General features: G+C 44.0%; 1 protein-coding gene across 1 annotated transcript in view; it reads right to left on the bottom strand.

Annotated features, from left to right (window-relative positions):
* The window catches only part of SCFD2 (sec1 family domain containing 2), a 282,293-nt gene that overhangs the window by 46,349 nt on the left and 213,847 nt on the right, over window positions 1–22,097 (bottom strand). The window lies entirely within an intron of this gene.

Here is a 22,097-nt window from a genome sequence, read left to right as displayed (position 1 = left end):
TCCATCCATTCTGCTGGCAGTGTGTGTCCTTCCTGGCCTGTGTATGCCACACCCACCGAGACAGCTCGCCTTTCAAGCGGGTGAGCTTCGTGGCCCGCTCAGCAATGCTGCCCTTGATGTACATCATGGGTAGCTCATGGCTGCCAACGTGTACGGTTCCTTCTCAGCGAGAGGCTGCAGGTTAGAGTCGATGCCCTCTTACAACCTTATCAGGAGCGCACATACTGCTGGAACGAGGTCTGCATGGTCTGTGTCTGGGTCCAAGAAGGAGGCCATCTTCCTCTGAAGCTCTTGGACCAGAGGAATGACCAGACTCAGGTTCGCCATGTCAGACAAGACTGCAATGGTGAGGTCCTTTGTGATGCAACAGAGCCCTGTTTCATCAAGGGTTAACAGGGAATTGAACAACTTATTCCTGTTAGCCTGGTGCACTTGGACAGAGGCGTTCCAGTCATCAACTCAAGGCTGTTTAGTCAGGAGAGCAGCAATAATTAATTTCAGTGTTGGGATGGGGGAGAAATGAACACTTCTGTACCAGTTACCAGAAGCTGGCCTTCCTGTTGGTTAACATTGCCCAGGAAGCTATAATTGGCCTAAGGTCCTAGTTTCTGGGAGCTTCTGCGCTCCCGTGCTTCTGTGCTCCGGCTCCTCACATGTGCTTCGGTGCATTTCAGTGCTTCGGTATCTCTTGGTGCTTTGGCTGTGGTGCTTCAGTACTTGTATGCTTTAGTGCCCTGCTGCTACTCAACCATCTGTGTGTGTTGGAACAAAGTTCCAGCTCAGCCCCAGGTACCTATCGTAACAGCTAAAGTAGCTTTATTGTTTTCCCGAGCTTCTGATCTGCTGAGACCCGTAGAGTTTGATTTTAATGTATTGTTAATTACATATCAACTGAGTACTTAATAAAGATTTATTTTCTTAAGTGGCGTTTATTACCTGTGACTAACTCAACCTTGGAACCTGGGAAAGGTTATCTAGCAGCTTTGCCAGAGTTTGTGGAAGAGACAAAAGGGTTCATCTGCTGAGACCGGAAGGGAGATTCTAAAAGCCTTAGCGCCCCCCCCCCCCCCTGTGTAATCTCAGTTTAATGAAGGTTCTCAAAGTACCAGAATGGCCTTTTAGGGCATCCTGGGCAGAGGATGGGTAAAAGGGGCAAGGGACAGACTGCGTCCTCTCTGTTCCAGGCCTTCTGCTCTACCCAAGCTTATGAAATTCAATAGAAGTCCCTTAGATCAAATCCCCAGTAATAGAGATGGAACAGAGTCGTAGGAATCTGTTCATCCCTAGTGAAAACCCTATGCAGCACTCACATCACAATTAGGAAAAGTTATACTGCCAGCCAGTTATCGCTTCCCCTCTTTCCAGCCCCTCATCTTTTTCTATGACCATCCTAGCTATGTATTTATACTGACATCTTGCAAGGAGGAGGAGGAGGAGGAGGTGGCTATGTTAAAATAACAATCATGGTGTGTGTGTGTGTGTGGGGGGGCATATTGTTATTTATAGATTTATAGTGCAAACTTGTTTCCAACACTCAACACATGTTCATTAATGGATTTACAACTTGCAAACTACCAGTACCTTAGCAACCCACTGAATCATTTATCAGAACAGAAAAAATGCACCTGACAAAACTGGTCAGCAGCAGTCTGAAGCTAATTTTAAGTTAACCAGACTTTGAAAACAAAGACAGAACAGTTCTGACTTTTCACAACAACCCTTTCTCGGTGTTTATGAAAACATTTATAAAGCCTATGGTGTTTCTCTGCTATTTTTTAAAATTTGAGATCTCCGAGTTTGACAAGCTTTGCTGAAAAGATATCATAGCTACCATTGTGGCTGAACACATTCTTAATTTAGAATCATTACGATCGTATACAGTGAAGGGTTTAATTGCCTATATTATTTTAGTACAAAAATCTGATCAGTTTCATACGCAGAAAATAGTTTTAAAGCAATTGATTCTCATACTCATCTGGAAATCTAACCATCAAGTTGCTGCTGTTTGTTTATTTTGTTTATATGGCAGAATTTAGCCAACCGGTTTGACCTTGAATGTCTTCTTGCTTCCATACTGCTGTGATAAAATATAATAGTTATTCACATAGGCTCCTATGCTAGACTGTGCAAGGGAGAATTCTGCATGTAGCCTGAGATGCCATGAGCATCTATTTTTCAATTTAAAACCGGCTTGCTTGTTTACCCACAAAAGCAGCTGTCGTGGAAACTTCAAAAGACAATTCCAGCTGTGTATGTGGCTCTCCCCAGCATGTACGCATAACTGTATGGGACAGAATGGATAGGGCATAAGAATCAAAATATTTTTTAAAACCTGTCCTCTGTAGAAATTCAGAAGCAAGAGGCAAAGTTGCCACCACATAAGCAGCTTTCTCAAACATTAAAGAAGACCTCAGTGGAACAATGGCATGGCAACTTGAATCATAAAGTGCTTATATATTATTCCTTCCCAAAATGTCATTTTGTAGCTATCTGCACCAAGTGTTGGCAATACACAGCACATAGTCTGCATCCATTCAAAGCTGTATTGACATAGCCCATGAGCTCTTTTTGGAATCCTCAGAATCCATGCTTTAATTTTTTTAAGTAATGTTCTTACCCCACTATGATGGGGTAAGACACTCCCCCCCACACTAAGGCAAAATTCAAGTTTGCCTGCTTTGGCTTAGCAGCCCCAAGTAGCATGTCTCTATTTACAGTTCGACAGTCTGGTTATCCCTCCCTGATAAGCTGTTATAATTTTGGCTTTTTAGCCCAGCCCAGAAACTTGATGGGGAAAAGGCAAGAGCCCTCTTCTTGTGTTGAAAATGGCACTGGAGACTGTATAACGTTCAAAAGACAACAACTTTATTGAACAGGTAGGGATGGAATAAGGACAGTCAGGGAATGAAAGTGCTGAGGTAAAAAAATTTTTGGTAGAACAGAATACTCTTGGAGTAAAAGACAAAATAGTTTGCTTGAAGCTTAGTTTCTTATATTCTTAGTTCCTAACAGTGAGAGGAGTTTTATTGAATACTTTGGTTACAGTAGCAATGTTTCTTCACAGAGTTCCCATTGACAACTCAGGTTTCCTGAAGTTAGTTCAAAACTGTTTTCCCTTCACAACACTCAGAGCCAACCTCCCTTTTAGACACTGGGCAGGAATTAATCTTCTCCTAAAAAAAGATAACCCTTCTTCACTTGGCTTGAATGGGAGCCTCCACTTACTACCCAATCACTCTTGTTAAACCCCACTCCCCATGACTGTGTAAAAGGGTTTCAGCTTGTGCTGACTCTTATACTTGGAACTCTTAACTAGAACTCTTCCTCAGGACAATGATGTTACAGTTAGGGCAAAAGATTTCTTTTCCCTCTCTCCAGAGGGGAACCTGTCTGACCTTCCTTGTTAGACTTACTCACCAACTCTTTCTGAAAACAAATCCTGTCAGCCCCCGTCAATCTGAAGGCTCTCAATCAGAGAGGAGGGAGCAGCCTGTCAATCAAGCTCTCATTCCAGGCAATTATTCCTTTCCAGGTTTTCCTGGCAAAAGACTAAGAGAGGTTTGCTACAGCCTGCCTCTGCAACCCTGGTCTTCGTTGGAGGCCTCCCATTCAATTACTAACTAAAGCCAACCCTGCTTAGCTTCTGAGATCTGACAATATCATGTTCTCCTGGTCTATCCAGATTAGGGCAAGTAAAGGCTGCTAGTCAGCAAACATTCAGTCACTCACCTCCCTAAGTGGCACACACAGTCACACACCTCCCTAAGTGGAACATACTTCCTGCCTCCCAATATCCCAACTGCTACAAAAAGTGGCAATGGTGGCAACAGAAAGGAGTGGCAGCACCAACTGCCACCACTCATTCTACTGCCCTCTCAGTTTAAGCAGTGGCAGTAAGCAATAGCAGTTTCCACCCATCAGCTCTTATCTGGAGAGAGGTGGCGGGAAAGGAGGACCCATTGCTGGAGACAACACAGAGTGGTAGAGTGGAGTGGGCCCAATGTCACTGCTGGCAATGGATCTTGGTCTGAAATTAGGCTACATATGAAAACTAAATATCCTCGACTCTCTTTGATTTACTGTGTTCTTTTGGTTGCTACAGTTTAGGACACGTCAAAAACCGAGTACTGCCATGGAAATGTAAGCATGTGAATAGACAATGAAAACAGTAATAACTACATTGACAGTCTTAGCCAGAAGTACCAGTCAACGTGAAACAATCATAAACATTTCTAAAGAAGCTGCCACCACCTCCCCTGCTGCTTTAGGCTTGTTTCTAGGAAGTTTTCTCCCAAGAAAGACACCAAATTTGGTGCTAGGATGTATTTGAGTTCATTTGTCTTCAATGAAGTACTTTTGTTAGTTTTGGGCCATGTCTTCCACTATTATCTAAGATCTTTTCTCTATGACTTCTTGAGATTTGAATTAGAATTACAAAAGAAAATGCAAATAAAATTATTCAACCCTTTTCAGATTTTCTTGTCCATTTCGAACTACTTCCTTGCTCCTTGAAGATCAAGGGGATGGAGTCTGAAAGAAACCGATACAGTTCACCCACAAGCAGGAAATATTTTTGGGATGAGCTCTCAAAAATTGAGATCTTGGGTTGCTGCGTGATGGCTGTGGTCAAATGGCTGAAAGCAAACAAATTGAAACTGAAGCCAGACAAGAAGGAAGTGATGCTGGTTGAGAAGGCAGAGATCTTGAATGGCATTGTACTACTGACTTTTGATGAAGTTCGTCTGACCATTGCAGAGTCATTTAAGAGTCTAGGAGTTATACTGGATCCAGTGCTACTGCTAGAAAAGCAAGTTAAGGTAGCTGCAAAAAATGCTTCCCACAAATTTAGTCTAGTTTGGAAGATGGTCCGCTACCTTGATACAGCAAATCTGGCCACCTGGATCCTTGCCAGGGTAACAATTAAGGGTTGACTACAGTCAAGCACTATACATATGTCTCCCTTCTAAGTTAACTCAAAGACTCCAGTTGGTGCAGAATGCTGCAGCTTGGCTATTATCAGGAGCTAAGAGGACCATGAATATTACTCCCATTCTATAGTCACTCTACTGGCTACCTATCAGTTACCAAGCCCAATTTAAGGTATTTGCTATCACCTACAAAGCTCTTCATGGTTTTGGTCCATCATATCTACGGGACAGCTTCACAACATATATTGCACCACGACAACTTTGCTCATCTGAACAGGGCCTTGCCTTCTGCAGGTGCCACCTTGCACGTGGGCAAAATCAACAACTGCCCATACACATGCATGCTCTGTGGTGGCCCTCATCTTTTGGAACGGTCTGCCTAAGGAGGTTAGGAAAGCTCACACTCTTCTGGCCTTCTGCAAACGTTACAAAACTGAATTATTCAAGAGGGCTTTTTACTCAGATAGGAGGGCTGTACTGTAAGGAGGTGGCCTCATAGAGATCCCTCAGTAAACAGATGGAGAGGGGCCAAAGACATGACTACTATTGCTGTAAACACTGATGGACAATAGATTCCACTACTATTGGTATAAGTATGATCCTACTGGCTAGTTCCTATGTTGTTTAATATGTCAGTTATAGAATTTCTTATAATCTATTTCAGCATTTCTTCAGCTCTGTATTGGATTTCTGTGGTTTTTTTAAACAAAAATCTTTGCACATTTGAATGTATTATAACCATTCCTTTTACAGGTGGAGATGTAAACAACAGGGACGCATCAGATGTCCAGAACTGAACCAGGTTTGTAGGTTCAGCTCTGAGGCTTTGTGGTTCAAACTAAACTCTGGCAGAAGACAAAGCAGTGGAACAGCAGCAGCAGCAGCAGCAACAATTGATTTATATACAGCCCTTCAAGACAACATAACACCCACTCAGAATGGTTTACAAAGTATGTCATTATTATCCCTACAACACTCACCCTGTGAGGTCTCCCTGTGGGGCTGAGAGAGCTCTAAGAGAGCTGTGACTGACCCAAGGTCACCCAGCTGGCTTCAAGCATAGGAGGGGGGAATCAAACCCGGTTCTCCAGATTAGAGTCCCACTGCTCTTAACCACTACATCAAACTACACTAAACATTTGCTGTGCCATCCCTTTCAGGAATTTCATCAAAACATGCAGAAGTCATTTTTCTTCGTGGACAAACACAGCCACTTACAACTTTCCACCATATATGGTTGAAAAGGGATTATTAGCACGCTATCAGGCTGTATCAATATACATTTAACAAATTATTGCCATATGAGAGGCACCAGGATTCCATCAGTTACCACCATAAATGTCCATTAAAACTAGAATGACACACAGTATCCATCAGCAAAGGTACAAGATATAAACTGCACTTTTACAATTTTACAAGTGTGTCAAATTACTCCTGACAGCTCTCTCTCTCTCTCTCTCTCTCACACACACACACACACACACCCAACCCTTATTTCTAGTTTTAAAATCCAAACATTCCTCTACTGCCCTCTACTGATAATTTCTTAAACTGCATTTGTTATGCTGATAACTATAGACACCAATAGATCCAGAGGAGTTAGCCGTATAAGTCTGTAGCAGCAAAATAGAAAAGAGTCCAGTAGCACCTTTAAGACTAACCAACTTTACTGTAGCATAAGCTACAGACACCAAGAAGCAACTAATTTGCATTGTGTTACAACAACCCAAGTTAATAAGAAGCATCCCTTTATCACAAACTGCTTCTATTGCCGCAATAGTCTTGATGCTTTTCAGTTTACACAAAAATACACGCATGAGGGAAAGTATATGCAACCGACTCCTTAAGTCTGAAGCTATCTATAACTTATCTACTCCAATTGCCTGTGATTACTCAGCGCTCTGACTGTGATCTGCCCACAAAGAAGCTCTTCAAGTTTTATGCCAGCAAGCTAGGTACATTCCAACCATACTTATCTATATTTTGTGATTTAGGTAGACCAGAGGCAAATATTCATCTGTTGAGATTTTTGATGAAGAACCTGTTCCCATCCGTCTAAGAATATTACATAGTTCAGACACAGACATAAGGCATAAACAAGGAATTGTTCTTTCCATTCAATTTTAAGTAAGTAACTATACCAAGAGAGTATGGAAGAAAACAGCATACAAACGGCTTAGTTCTTGAAATATGGACAGTCTCTTCAGTTCCACAAGAACTGGACACTGCTTATTAAGGGGTGGTTCAAAGATCAAGGCACCAATTCAAAGAAGCCTCTTGGTGACTGTAGCAGCTGCCAGTTTTCAAAGTGGCACTGGATGATCTCTCTTTCAGGGTTGAACTAGACAGCCTTGTGGCTGCCATGAGGTTGCCGCCTCCATTTAAAAGTTGTTTTAAAGCCTCAAGGATGTTGTCATGTCTAGTTTGGCTCTCAGAACTATCCTGCCCCCATTCCCCCCGAGAGAAGAGAGACACCTCTGGGGCGTTCTCAGTCTCATAGAAGTATAGAGCCATGCTAAATTTTGCCATCGTAGATAAGGAAATCTCTGTTGCAGCTCTTTTTCTTCCTTGTTCTTGCTGTCGTCACCCACGCTTGCCTGTCTCTTTGGCAGCAATTACTGGCAGTTTATGATATATTTGAAATGGTCCCATAATTGCAGTACGAATGTAATAGAAAGATTATCTCTGATCGAAAAAGTAGTTTGCACAGCCAGTTTGGTATAGTGATTAAGAGCGGCAGGACTCTAATCTTGAGAACTGCATTTGATTCCACCCTCCTCCGCTTGAAGCCAGCTGGGTGACCTTGGGCTAGTGACAGCTTCTAGGAGCTCTCTCAGCCCCACCCACCTCACAGGGTGATTGTTGTGGGGATAATAATAGCATACTTTGTAAACAGCTCTGAGTGGGTGTTAATTTGTCATGAAGGGCAGTATGTAAATTGAATGTTGTTGTTATTATTATTATTATTATACTGACAGTCATACAACCAATGTTAAAGTTTCTGACTGTACCATAAATATGAAGGTTTTAGGTCTGGGTGGCTCCGGTAACATCTTGTGAATCTTCAGAGTACTGATTTCGGTTTTTTCTTTCTCCACAATATATATAGTGACCTCTGCTGTTACAAGTTAAAATTTACAGTTCTGGAAAGCAATGAGCAAAAGCATCAACTTAACAGTTACAGACTAAAATACTTAGAAAAAAATGCTCTTGTTTCTTATCTTACCTTTCTTCTTATCTCTCTTATTTATTTTAAGTAAGCTAGATAACTTTTGTGCTCCTATTATTTGCTCAGGCAATTGAGCCGAAAATTAGAATAGCCATGTTTCTGATAAAATTTTGGAAAGATCTCCCAATAATAATAAAAAAATTGAATCTCCCATTTGTTCCCTAATATTAGACAGTAATGTTTATATATTATACATAAATACATACATACATATATATATTATACAAATATATATATACTTGTGAAATATAATATCTTCTGGTAATGTAGCATTTTCCCAGAAAGCTTGTAATGGAAAAGGTACACATGACATCAGCATCTTTCCAAAATGTTTGTCTTCAAAAATTACCCAAATCCATAGATGAATGAAATGGTGAAGGAAAGACTTCTTTTAAAAAATAACTGCTTTTGACTCAGTGGATCTATTTTGGGAGATATGGTATAATTGCATTGAGATTTTTTTCAAGATCCCATAACAAATCCCTTTTGCCCATTCAAAGAAAGGCTATGGTCAAATATGTCGAGTTCCTCAGGGAAGCCCTACAAAGGGGAGGGCCAAGGGGCAGGCCGATGAGGAGTAGCTGGGAGGAGAGAGCGGTTGGTGAGGGAGAAAGAGAGAGAGAGTGGACAGCAAGGGAGAGCTAAGGGTGTCCCACCAAGAGGCCCACAAGAGTGAGCCTGTCCAACCCAGCAGAGGGACAGAGGGCACGAGGGTGCTTTAAATCCCCCTTCTCCCTCCAAATCTGAGGCCTATCCCTTGCCTACCCGGGCGTCCCCCTCAGGCTCTGACAACCCCAGCATAGAGTCTGGCAAAAGTACTGGTTAAATTATTGAATTCTTTAAAACCTAGTTTTTTTAAAGCATGCTTAGTTAAAAACTCAGATTTCCTTAATAACTGGTTTGATAATGAATGCAGGTATTTGAAAACACATATTCAGTATCAGCAAAGGCAGTTCAGACCGCATTATGAGCCACGGGTCTTTGTGATTTTATTTCGTTTAAAGTATAATAATAGTAATAACATTCGATTTATATACCGCCCTTCAGGACAACTTAATGCCCTCTCAGAGCAGTTTACAAAGTATGTTATTATTATCCCCACAACAAAACACAACAAAACACCCTGTGAGGTGGGTGGGGCTGAGAGAGCTCCAGAGAACTGTGACTAGCCCAAGGTCACCCTTCTAACACTGCCTTACATTTTTAAATGCTAACTATGATCCTAAAGTCAGTTTGGTGTAGTGGTTAAGAGTGCAGGACTTTAATCTGGAGAGCCGGGTTTGATTCCCTACTCCTCCACTTGAAGCCAGCTGGGTAATTTTGGGCTAGTCATGGCTCTCTGGAGCTCTCTCAGCCCCATCCACCTCACAGGGCATTTTGTTGTTGTGGGGATAATAATGACATACTTTGTAAACCGCTCTGAAAGGGTGTTAAGTCATCCTGAAGGGCGGTATAGAAATCAAACGTTATTATTATTATTTAACAGATGGAATGGCTGAGCTCCTGGAGATGATCTCAGCTCTGCTGTCCAGAGCCCTCAAGACTAACATCTGGTGAGTATTTTGCCATTTATGCCGTGGATACCTTGAGAAGACTTTAACTCAGCCGTGACAACTGCGCTCACACAGAGGTGCTTTGACTGAAATGCTGAATTCTCTCTTGCGACTGTCAGAGGATTCCTGCAGATCAGCAGCACTAGATTGTACCTCAGACGGCTTATCAAAGCAACCTTTGTGTGTGAATTGAGTAATGTATGGAGACGGTACTCATCTGGGCCCACAGGGGCAGACTGCATTCAAAATCCAAAGAACTCAAAACCAAAAATCGAAGCCCTTTCACTGAAGCAGCCACTTGTAGGAGTCTCCAGCCCACTCCATATTTTATACTATTCATGCAAGAAGACTACTTATGAAAGCTGTTCAATTAGAGCTGATTCAGCTCTGCGGTGAGTTTTCAGCTCAGCTAATCCAAATCCAAAATGTTTATTGCGGTACATAAACAGCACAGTAACAACCTAAATGAATCTACAAAGTACATAAAAGAACGGTGTCAATATCAACGAGAGCTTAAAATGAACACAAAAGTCATAGGCTGTAAAAATCTCTGGTTTCATGCTGCGATGAATTGACTCAGGTGGATTTACTCATGTAAATATAAAAATAAAAACAATATAAAATTTAAAGTTAAAAATTGAAAAATTTAAAAGCCAAGCTCAGAGAAACAAATAAAACATGGAGGAATCTAGTATCATGTGTCCAATACCCTCTGTAGTTGATTCTTGCGTGTTCTAAGTGCTACTGCAAGGAATCTAGGGCAAGCCCATGTGAACTGCGGAGTTGCATCAGATAACAACGTCTTAGTGATTTCCGAATCTGAGCAGGTGGGAAACATCCTAAACAAGGGATGAAAAATGGTTGTTGTGGATTTTCCGGGCTGTATTGCCGTGGTCTTGGCACCAGTGTCAAACTGAGAGATCTCTGTCTTTCGGTGCTACACCTCTGAAGATGCCAGCTGCAGCTGCTGGCGAAACGTCAGGAACTACAATGCCAAGACCACGGCAATACAGCCCGGAAAACCCACAACAACCATCGTTCTCTGGCCGTGAAAGCCTTCGACAATATAAGGGATGTAAAAACTTCCTTGTGGGCTTCCTGGTAGAAACTGCAGTGAAGAAGTGTGCGTTATAGTCTCGACCAAGCCCGCTCCGCAGGGACAGTCCCTCTCTGCCAAACAGCTCTGAGGTGAATTAGTGAGGAAGATGCAAGCGTATGAAATTCCCTAGGAAAAGAGACAGTTTAAATGGGGAATCATTATTTCAAAATTTTCTGTTCTGCTGCTTTCCTTTAAAAAAGTAGCTAAGACCATTCAAGAAATAGAATAACGAAACTGAACATGAACTTTCTCAATTTGTCTCTATCACAGAAGAGGAAGGCACCTTGCTTTCTAGAAAGCAGAGTTAAGAACTACTCTATGATAGCTTCATGTATTTTCCACCGAAGACAATCCTCTTTGCGTAGATCAGGCAAAGAACACCATTTTGTTCATAAAGAGTGCATGAACACAGATGGCAAGTCAGAACCTCTTAAACAAGCTCTCTAGGAGAATGCTCTGCGGTGTCTCTGTCATGTTGGACTGCCTTTAGAGACTGCCCAGAAACTACAATTGCTGTAGAACGCTGTGGCCACAATTCTGGCTGGAGTGCGTCACAGGGACCAGATCACTCCTGTCTTGTTCCACCTTCACAGACTCCCAATTTGATCTGGGGCTCAATTCAAGGGGATGGTATTGACCTTTAAAGCCCTGTACAGCTTGGAACCAGCATACCTACTCAATTTCTCTAGCCATCTTTATACGACCTGCTTTGGGTGCCCCCACCATCTGAGGCTGGACAGGTGGTAACCCGAGAAAGGGCCTTCTCAGTTGTGGCACCATAACTTCCGTGTTGCCAGTCCCCCCTCCCCCACTCCCTTGAAGAAAAAGCATTTTGGCACGAGAAACCAGGAAGGGCAAGTTGTGCACCCTGCGCTAAAAGACAACCCCCCCCCCTGTTCTCCTGTATTGTTCTTTACATGGTAATACAATCAGTGGCCACTGACACAATTCGGCCCCTAGTGCCTTGTGGCAGCAGGGAACCTTCCCATCAGCCCCAAACTCCTGCCACACTGGTCCCCATCAACTGAATCAACACAGTCTACGGTTGACAGGTTCCCTTACCCACCCAGTGGGAGTGGAGAGATCCAGAACTCACCTTGAGATCTCTGAGTGTGTGCATCGCATGCTTGCGCTCCCAACGGTGGCATAGTGACATCACGTTCGGGAGTGATGTTATCATGCAGGCCCCGGGAGCACTCCTGTATTTTGTACAGGGCCTGCATAATGTTTGGGGCCCAAATCAACCCAGCACAAAGTACGGGAGCACTCCTGGGGCATGCACAATTACGTCACTCCTGAGAGTCACATCGTCATGCTACACCAGGAGCACACCCCTGGAGGCCCGTTCTCTCCCCTTCCCCCCCCTGCCAGCCAGGTGAGTGGTGGTGGGGGGCGGAGGGTGGGAGCAGGAGTGCCCTCACCAGGGGACCAGCAACCCTAACATAGACCCAGTTCTATTGTTCTCTCCCTAAAAATTCAATCAACTCCCAAGCCGTTCCTTCATAATCTGTTGTAATCCCTCAATTTCGAAAAAGACCATGTGTTATTCAATGCTCCCCAAATCCTATAACTAGCCAGAATTTACAGTCTGATCTGGCTACACCCCACACTAGTTAGACTTAACCGAGGCTCCCAGCACACCAAACTGCTCCTTCTGCCATTTGGATTTCTGTCTCTTCAAAGCAAGGCATTTCTTTGTCCCCCCTCTGAATCTGTCTCGCCCCATTTCCAACCCATGCTGCACCACACAGAGAGCAAGCAGTTTGCTTCTCTCTGCTAGTTAGGACCTCACACCCGGAAGGCTGGACACCTCTGTCCCCATGGAGCCCTCTTCTCTGTCCTATTCCCCATTTCCTCTGCCTTAAAGATAACTCTTGCTCCAAATTGGCATCGTTCTGGTTGTTAGTACTATTTGTTTGTGATGTTGTTTAGTTTGGACAGGAATGTGCTATTTGTCTGTGATTTGATGTGGCATTGCTAGTATTTGCTTAGGATAAGTTTCCTCCTCCCTCATATTATATCAAATCCCTCAATAAATTCTTTGTTTTTGAACCTCTAAATCTACTCTCCGTTGTCCTCTTTCCTACTGGACACCCTACTCACAGCCACCTTTTTAGCTAAAAGAGCTCTGCTTTCTATTCCCTGTGCAAACATGCAAGGCAGCCCCTGTGTTTGTGGGGGCATGACAACACCCTCCCAGGGAGATGCGCCTGTCCCCTTCTAGCATTGCCTTCTGTCAGTCAGTAAAGACTTCTCTGTTTTGGCTGACATCCCATCACTGGTTCTCCTTGACCCTTCTCCCTATTCATGTGTTTGTGTTTTGTTTTTAACTGCTTTTATATATACGCATGTGTGTTTTTAATATTAGTTTCATGTTTTCATTGTTTGCTGCCTTGGGGACCCTAAATTGGGGGGAAAGGCAGCTTAAAATGTTTTGAATAATAATCAATGCGTAATAAATTATGTTTATACAATCTTAGACTATGCCTAGTCCCTTGCTAATTTCCTCTTGTATTCCCTATATATATTCCACACCTGGCTTCCTACCTTGATGGCTTCCCACTCGCTAGCCTGACTTTAAGGTAACTAAGGAGGAGCTGGATTAAAGGTGCAAAGGCAAAAGGTTAAGACAAACATTACAGAGCTCTAGTTATTTGGTCTCAGGTCCAAACTGCTGGACATCTTCATGTTAAAGGTATAGCCAGACAGTCTTAAAAAAAACACCAAACTACTCTTTTGGCACAAAAAGGGGTCTCACAAGATTCATCCCAATAGCTGTTGTGGTGGGGGCATTTTACTTGTGTTGGGTCATTCCGCTCTTCCTGCTGTGAATGGCCTTACAAGTTCACGATTCAGGTCGTTCGTTCTTTCTTTAACAAAAGATCAGCCCTTTAGGACATCTGAAGTAAGATGATCTCTCTCCAGCTTTAGTGGTAAAATCTGCAACTATTCAATTCCACCCAATAAACATAAACCATAGGGGCATAAAAGCAAGCGAAATCACTGTTCTGAGAACCAGTTACCACCTCCAGTTTCCAGAGCCCCTATTCACTGTGAAGTCCATACCTTTTAATAGCTGTGGCAACCCTCAAGTTGCAAAGACAATCCATCCCCCATTCCTTTCCCTAAGATATCTCTTTTGGGGCCTGCTTTCTTCCCATATTTTAACCCTATTTTCTTCGCTGTGTACTTTTTACCTGAGGCATGTTCTTTCCCAACAACAGGGCTTTTTTCAGCAGGGACGTGGTGGAATGGAGTTCCGGCACCTCTTGAAAATGGTCACATGGCCGGTGGCCCCGCCCCCTGATCTCCAGACAGAGGGGAGTTGAGATTGCCCTCTGCGCCGCTGGCGCAGAGGGCAATCTCAACTCCCCTCTGTCTGGAGATCAGGGGGCGGGGCCACCGGCCATGTGACCATTTTCACCGAGGGTGTTTTAAACTTTAAAAAACTCCCCCCTTGTTCCAGCTGACCCAAAGTGACATCATTGTGCGGTCCTGAGTTCCACCACCTCTTTTCCCAGAAAAAAAGCCCTGCCTAACACAATCAAGGCTATGCATTGATGCACATTCTCCTTGGAAGTTATCATCTAGTTTCTAGAACGCAGTAATTAATAGTAGATTATCTCTTTTAGCAGAGCTTGCAGAGTCAAGATGAAACTTTTTATTATTCTAAGCCACCTCTGGGTGATGAGATTCCAATAAACAAGACACCCTCTCCCCAACCCTATCCAACAACGAAAACTGCTAATAAAAACTTTCTAAACAATGCCTTGGGGAAACAAAGGAAAACAAAGTTTCTCTAGAACACTTCTTTTGTTCAAACAAAGGAGTTCTACTGGGCACTGAACATTTTTTAATAGTTCAAGTCTTCATATTTCAGTTCTCTCAAGATTTAAAAAAAGATGGGGGAAGGGAAGGGGGTTGCATAATATATCATGTTTATTGTTTTGAAAATGGGAATCGTTCCATTTGCATTACCATCTCAATATCATTGGGGGATGTCTTGTAATAAAAACTTCATACTAAATCTCAGTACACCTTATGAATTTCACTACATCTTTACCTAAAGAACCCCTCTCAAGTTCCTTTAATAATAGCAGCAAACCATTCCAGCTTTCCACAGCTGCAGCGGTTCGGCCTCCCTAGAGATTTGCAATGGTACAGCTCCTGCTTCCAATCAAAACAGCGACACAGTCAACGTGATTTACAGTCTAGAGGGGTTTGATTAGAGAACAGCACACCACAGAGCAATTACAGCAAATTTTTAATCTGCAATACTTTCTTCTTAACAACAAGAACAGTTTCTTGCCTCCCCAAAGCCAAGGGAAACGAGAAAGCACAGAGCATTTCTCTTCCTCTGCTGTTGAGTTTTTGACCCATTATCTTTTATTCCATTGCTGAGAGAGGGTCCTTGAGCATTTCTTTCCTCTTTAAAATTCTAAATAGGAACCATATGCTCCTTGATGCTAAAGGGAATGCCATCCTTATGCGGTGAAACCATATTCATGAGTCAGATTCAGGTTAAAATAATCTCTCAGGTAGAACTGGCAGTATTTTCCTGGATGAACTACTAATGATGGAGGCAATCAGAGAGGCAAATGATTTATTTAATAGCAGCAAATTGGGAATGCAGACAGCATTTCAAAGGAGGAGCCTCGCCTGCCTGCACAGTGTAAGGTCTCCCCTGTCTTGCAAGAGCAAGGTATTTTCTTCATCGCTCTTGCAACTCCAAAAACATGAAATATTGAAGGGAAAGCACACCGGGCATGTCTGAGGCAAAGTTAAGAGCATCTACATCCCATTGATTTTAATGGGAGAGAATTTACCCTTGTGAAAATCAATGGGATTTAAAAATGCTTAACGTTGGCTGTGAGAGAGATCTGGAGTTGCCTAGTGGTTAGAGTGGTAGACTAGGGCCCAGGACAACTGGGTTTGAATCTCTACTCTGTCACAGAAGCTCACCAGTCAACCTTGGGCCTACCACTCAGCCAACCTACTCCACAGGGTGGTTGTTGAGACAATAAAGTGCCAGAGGGGAGAACAATGTGACAAGCTGCTTTGGGTCCCCCACGGGGGAGATTAGGGGGACATAAATAAAAAAATAACCAAAACAAATCAATAAACAAGCCCATATTTCACATGAACACGGGAAGCTACCTTATACTGAATCAGACCAGCGGACTCTCAAGGTTAGCATTGCCAGTTCTAACTGGTAGCAGCTCACCAGAGACTCGGGTGGAGGTTTTTCACAAGCAGAGACACGGGGGGGGGGGGGTTTGAACCTTCTGCATACAAAACAGGTGCTCTCCGGGAGCCGTGTCCATCTGCCTGTCCATCTATCCTTCCTTTTTCCCTTTTATATTAATGCTAATAGTCAACTGGCAATCTGAGGGCTTAATGGGGCCTCCACAGCCTCTGATCTGTTCTATGGCATCCCCCTTATTATGCACCTCAAATTCTGACACAAGCAAAAGACTCTTTAACCCCATACTTCCACAGAGTAAGTGGGGGACAAAAAATAAAAAAGGGGCTTTGGCAGAGTTTTGCTTTTGTGTTCGTTTGTTGCTTCCCTTTGCCTGAGCCTTGGCTTATAGACAGCTGGAACAAGGGGGAGTTTTTTAAAGTTTAAATTGCCCGCGGCAAAAATGGTCACATGGCTGGTGGCCCCGCCTCCTGATCTCCAGACAGAGGGGAGTTTAGATTGCCCTCCATGCCGCTGAGCAGCACGGAGGGCAATCTAAACTCCCCTCTGCTTGGAGATCAGGGGGCGGGGCCACCAGCCATGTGACCATTTCCAAGGGGTGCTGGAACTCTGTTCCACTGCGTTCCAGCTGAAAAAAAATCCCTGCCTTTTGGCTAGGGTTGCCAGGCCCCCTCGAGCTCCCAGAGGGGGATCAGGGCCTGGCTCTTACCTCTGTCCTGCTGGGGGGTGCGCGCGCGCAAAGTGCGCAATCCCGCAAAGCGTGATGACATTACTTCCGGGAAGTGACGTCACCACGCTGCACACGCCCCCCCCCAGCACGCCTACACTCCGCAGGGGTTCGCGCTGGAGGCTGCTGCGGAGCGCAGGAACGCTCCTGCGCTCCGCAGCGCCTCAAAACGGCCCCGTTTTGGCCCGGATTGGGCCCATTTTGAGCCGCTGTGGAGTGCAGGAGTGCCTCTGATCCATCCACATATCATTGAAAGGTACCAGAAAAGCTGCGGCAGTCTCGGAACTAATAACTGCCCCAGCTTTTCTTATATAAGCATGCACTTTTCTTTAAGAATTTATACTTGTGGTGGGCAAGGAGAAAACCACAATGATGCTGTCCTGATTCACCACTCGACAGTGATTGCAAACCACATATATCAACGGAACATGCCCACTATCAAGCTGTGCCTAATTGTTCTCCTGAATAGTGCCCATCAGATCCCAAGGGGGGAGAGAGAACTAAGTGGATCGATGGCTTAGACTAGGAGGGGTACCAATGATTGATGCTGTTTTTGGTAAAGCTGCCCCAGATGTTGGTTCCCCACCCCCACTGAAAAGAACTGCGTGCATTGGCACATGTGTGGCCAACATGCGTGCAGTGTATTGAAACTCATGAAAATGAAAAAAAAACCAAATGGATTGGTTCCCAGCTGGAACTGACCAACCCAGAACAAACCAGAAATGAAATGGAATTGTTCTGGAACTGCCTGGAACCGAAACTGAAACTGAAACTTTCTTGGGGGCGCACCCCTAGTTGTTCACCTTCAGGTGAGGCCTAGAGATCTCCTGGAGTTACAACTCATTTTCAGACTACAGGGATCAGTTCCACAGAAAACTATGTCAGCTTTGGAGCGTGGATTGTATGGCATTATACCCTGCTGAGCCCCCCTCCTCTCCAACTCCCCCCCTTCCCCAGGCTCCACCCCCCAGATCTCCAGAAATTTTCCAATCCAGAGTTGGCAACCTTAGAACTTCTTGAAGAAATGGCAAACTAAGAACATACTTAAATACGATTGGTCCTGCTGAAAACACTGGCTACAGCACCAATTCCAAATATATTCATAATTTACTGTTGTCAATATTGTTACACATGATATAAAAAGCTTGTGGCTCTCCTTTCAGATGTGCAATTCAGATGATATTTTCTTTTCTTTTTCTGAGAGTCTCTTAAACGTCACATTTTAGACAGATTTTTCCTCAGGTTTTTGTGCTGAGCAAAGATCCAGCTCTCCATGGAAGATTATTTCATTCCGTTTGGTGTTTAGTCTGCACTCATGAAGCAATACTCAGGCCACAAGCCTGTTTCAGTTGTACAGTAAAAACACATCTGCATTTGTGGAGTTAATCGTCATCTTATTAATTTTGCTTGGGCTTTTTTTCCCCCTCCAAAGGAATCCTAATGAAAACCATGTTTATGTGCTCTAAGGCACAGAGGAAATTCATTACTCTGAGGAATAACACACTCCACAAGTGAAATGAAAGTAATCTTATTTATGACAGGAAGAGGCCTTCACAAGCCTGAACTCCACCACACTTGGGCTGATACTGGGAGTATGAAGGGGAAAAGATGTAGAGGTATTTTTTTCAAATAGAAGTCTCATCTTTAGAACACCTAATTAGCAATTCTTGCAGATTTAAAAAAAGAAAAACCTTCCCAGAAAAAAAAATGTACCGAACTGTACCAAATTGGAGAAAACGCAAAAACAGAGAGATGATAATGCATTTTCAAACTCACGCGAGAAACTTTCCTCTCACCCTTTATCATAAGTTTCCTTTTGTTCCCAAAGTTCCTTTTGTGGCTACTTACAATGACACATACCTGCGTTGACAGCTCAACTTCCTCTTTATCAGGGAAGGTTATTAGTACTCTATTCAGGAGGATAACTGTGCATTGAAATAATATCTGGATTTCATTACTGCACCCCACGTGCATTTAACTCAGAGTCAACTGGTGGGAAAGGAGTGATCAAGCTGCTGCCACTATTAGCTGCTTCACTGATAAAAAAAAATATTTGGATTTGGAGTAACGTCACAGTAAAAGTATGAACTGTGAATCAGAACAGCCCAATTCAAAACACACAGCCATGAGCTGACTATAAACGTCTTCAGGCAAGCCTCTAAAGTACAGGGGCAGTCTGAGAGTTTCTCTGCATGAGGAATCTTACACAGGGACACTCCAGTGTAGGGAGACACAATGTTAGCCGGGAAGCATAGTTTAAAAAGACAGAGCCAAAGGCTCTGTCAATTTCATCTCTCTACAGGAGGGTAGTTTAAAAAGACAGAGCCGGCAGAGATTGCTCCTCAGATGGTTTGTTAATTTCATCTTCACCTCCCGGAAGGCTCTGTTAATTTCACCTCTCCTTCCGGGAGGCAAAGATGAAATTAACAATCCCTCTAAGGAGTGATGTCCGCTGGCTTTGTCTTTTTAAACTACCCTCATGTAGAGAGGTGAAATTGACAGAGCCTAAACTACGCTTCCTGGCTAACATCGCATCTCTTTTCACTTGAGCATCCCTGTGTAAGATGTCTTGTGTAGAGAGACTCTTAGTGATTCTGAGGCTTTAGGCAGAAATCCAGGATGGGGCCCAGAGACACTTCTGCCCACCCCCACCAGGCCAAGCATGGCCACCTTCTGCTACAATCTGGGCCCATGGCCCAGATAGGAGGTGGTTAAGATAATTCCATTATAAGTCCAAACACCTCATCTGAAATATATAGCTAAACAATATTGACCTGCTCTAATGGGATCGCAGTCAGGATTATGGAGAAGACACTCCATAAAGAGGTGGTGGAACTCAGTGGTGGAACTCAGAACCGCACAATGACGTCATTTTGGGTCAGCTGGAACAAAGGGGGTTGTTTTTAAATGTTTAAATCGCCCTCGGCAAAAATGGTCACATGGCTGGTGGCCCCACCCCCTGATCTCCAGACAGAGGGGAGTTTAGATTGCCCTCCGCGCCGCCAGTGGCATGGAGGGCAATCTAAACTCCCCTCTGTCTGGAGATCAGGGGGCGGGGCCACCGGCCATGTGACCATTTTCAAGAGGTGCCGGAACTCCGTTCCACCGCGTTCCTGCTGAAAAAAAGCCCTGACTCTGCAGAGGTTGTGTATTATCTTGTTAGATCGCTTCCCATAATCACTGTACACCTGGCTGGCTACTTTTTCTTTATGTGCTAGTGGAAGACCAAACATGGTCTCAAAACTGGGTGAAACAGGCGCATGCTGTCTGCGTCTCCATGAGATAACTGATTTGTTTCAAGTATATCAGATGAATCAAATTGGAAGAACTATGTTTTTTTCCTGACAGGAGAAGGTACAAACAGCTTTATTAATATAACGTGAGTGTAATTTTACAAAGATCCAGTACACACTGTATTCAAAGCTGCCAATTTAATATGCTGGAGACAACTGGCAACAGGTCCTATATCAGTTTTTAAGTCAGCTGTTACCATAAATGTTGCTGGGAGCATTTGGTAACAGCCAACCCTCAGTGGCAGGAGCCGCTGCTAGCACATTGAATTAACACCAGGTCTCTCAAATTGTGTTGTCAAAGACAGGTAGAATTGCCACCTTTGAGTTTCAGTGTCTTTAAGCATTTTTAAAAATAAACAGAGCCTGCGAAAATTCTTCAAATGTTGTTGCACACAGTGATCAGATCCCTTTAAAAACATTGTTAGGTTGAACCAGTGACTTTTTATAATAACGTGGTGAATAATTTCATTGGGCTTTTTTCTAACAGAAAAAAGGGAAAGCTTTTAAGTGGTACAAAGAACAAAGCTTTTCAGCAGCATGAAATCATTTTGGCCACAAGAGGGCACTCTTGTACTGACAGACAAAATGAGCTGCTTTGTAAGGATGAATGGATGAAGTCTTACAACTTTTAAGAAAGGCCCACTAATACACAGAACTTCATCTAACAGTTAGAAGGACAATTAGCTCCTCTGGCAGGGAGATGTTTGGCCAACTGTAGTTTAAATGCTTGAGGGCTGTTTACAGATAAATTGTACAAGGCCAGAAGCTTAATACTGCTGTTGTGTTCCTCCTGCCAAAAAGGGGCTTCTAACATCCCAAGAGCATTGGGGGCGGGGGGGGGGGGGGAGGCACCAAACAGCCATTTCTGCATCTTGTCCTTCTCCATCTGTCCTTGACAATAAGATAATTGTGTGCTGTGATCTGAAATCTCTTCTTTTAATTCAAATGGTTTCTTGGAGCAGGAACAACCCCCAGGTGGGGCCTGACTTTCTCCTGGAACTACAACTCATCTCCAGATGGTGGAGATTAGTTCCCGGAGGGGGAAATGGCAGTTTTGGAGGGAGGTCTCTAAGGAATATCTTAGATTCTAGGTGACGTCATGCCCAAATCACCCCCACCACAGGCACAGCCCCCAAATATTCAGAATTTTCCCAAACTGGGTTTGGCAGTCCTAGGTGAGTGTGTGTGTGTTGTGGGGGGGAGCACACAGTGCAGTCATCTTACTCACTCACTGAAGCCACTGATCGTACCCCTTTAATGTAGCCTTTAAGCCATTTGCCTTAGAAATGGAAAGTAACTCCTCAGACAAACTCTGATTTAGGAACATTAAGATAGTAACTTAAATATCAAATGTATAAAATGCCAAGGAAAGATACAAATCAGTAAGACTTAATACATCCCAATTCTCCAGATGCTATGTAGTATTTGTTAAACTGAGGGGCGTGCGTGTGTGTGCCATCAGCCCCTGCCTTCCTGGTGCAACGATGGCCTCGGGTCAGAAGGGATTGACCGACACGCAAGGAGTCTGACCCTTTGCTCTCGCCAACGGCCCTCTATCAGGCACCCACAGCCCTTGTCTGACACAATGCCACGGAGGCTGATGAGCATCTTCCCATTTTGGCTAAAATCTGTAAAATCCCCCCCCTCCCCATTTTGGGAAAACGAAGAGCTAGATGAAGAGTCAGAGCCAGTTTGGTGTAGTGGTTAAGAGTGCGGGACTCTAATCTGGAGAGCCGGGTTTGATTCCCCATTCCTCCACTTGAAGCCAGCTGGGTGACCTTGGATCAGTCACGGCTCTCTCAGAGCTCTCTCAGCCCCACCCACCTCACAGGGTGATTGTTGTGGGGATAATCCTACTATATAAAAGGCAAGCCATATGGGCAATGACTCACTTTTTATCCTCACGCATGCTCATTGCCAACAGCTCTGGCCTTGAGGCCGCTGTGAGGTGCCCGCTTGCCACCGGGAGGGGCTCCGCTGAATCGAATGCCTAAGCACTCTTCCCCAACCCTCCCCTCAACACCCTCCCGCTCTGGCCTCCAGGCCTCTGCAAAGCGCCCACTTG

The sequence above is a fragment of the Eublepharis macularius genome, chromosome 10 (assembly GCF_028583425.1).
Source record: "Eublepharis macularius isolate TG4126 chromosome 10, MPM_Emac_v1.0, whole genome shotgun sequence".
NCBI classification, from domain to species: Eukaryota; Metazoa; Chordata; class Lepidosauria; order Squamata; family Eublepharidae; genus Eublepharis; species Eublepharis macularius.
This window is presented reverse-complemented; position numbering and strand designations above follow the sequence as displayed.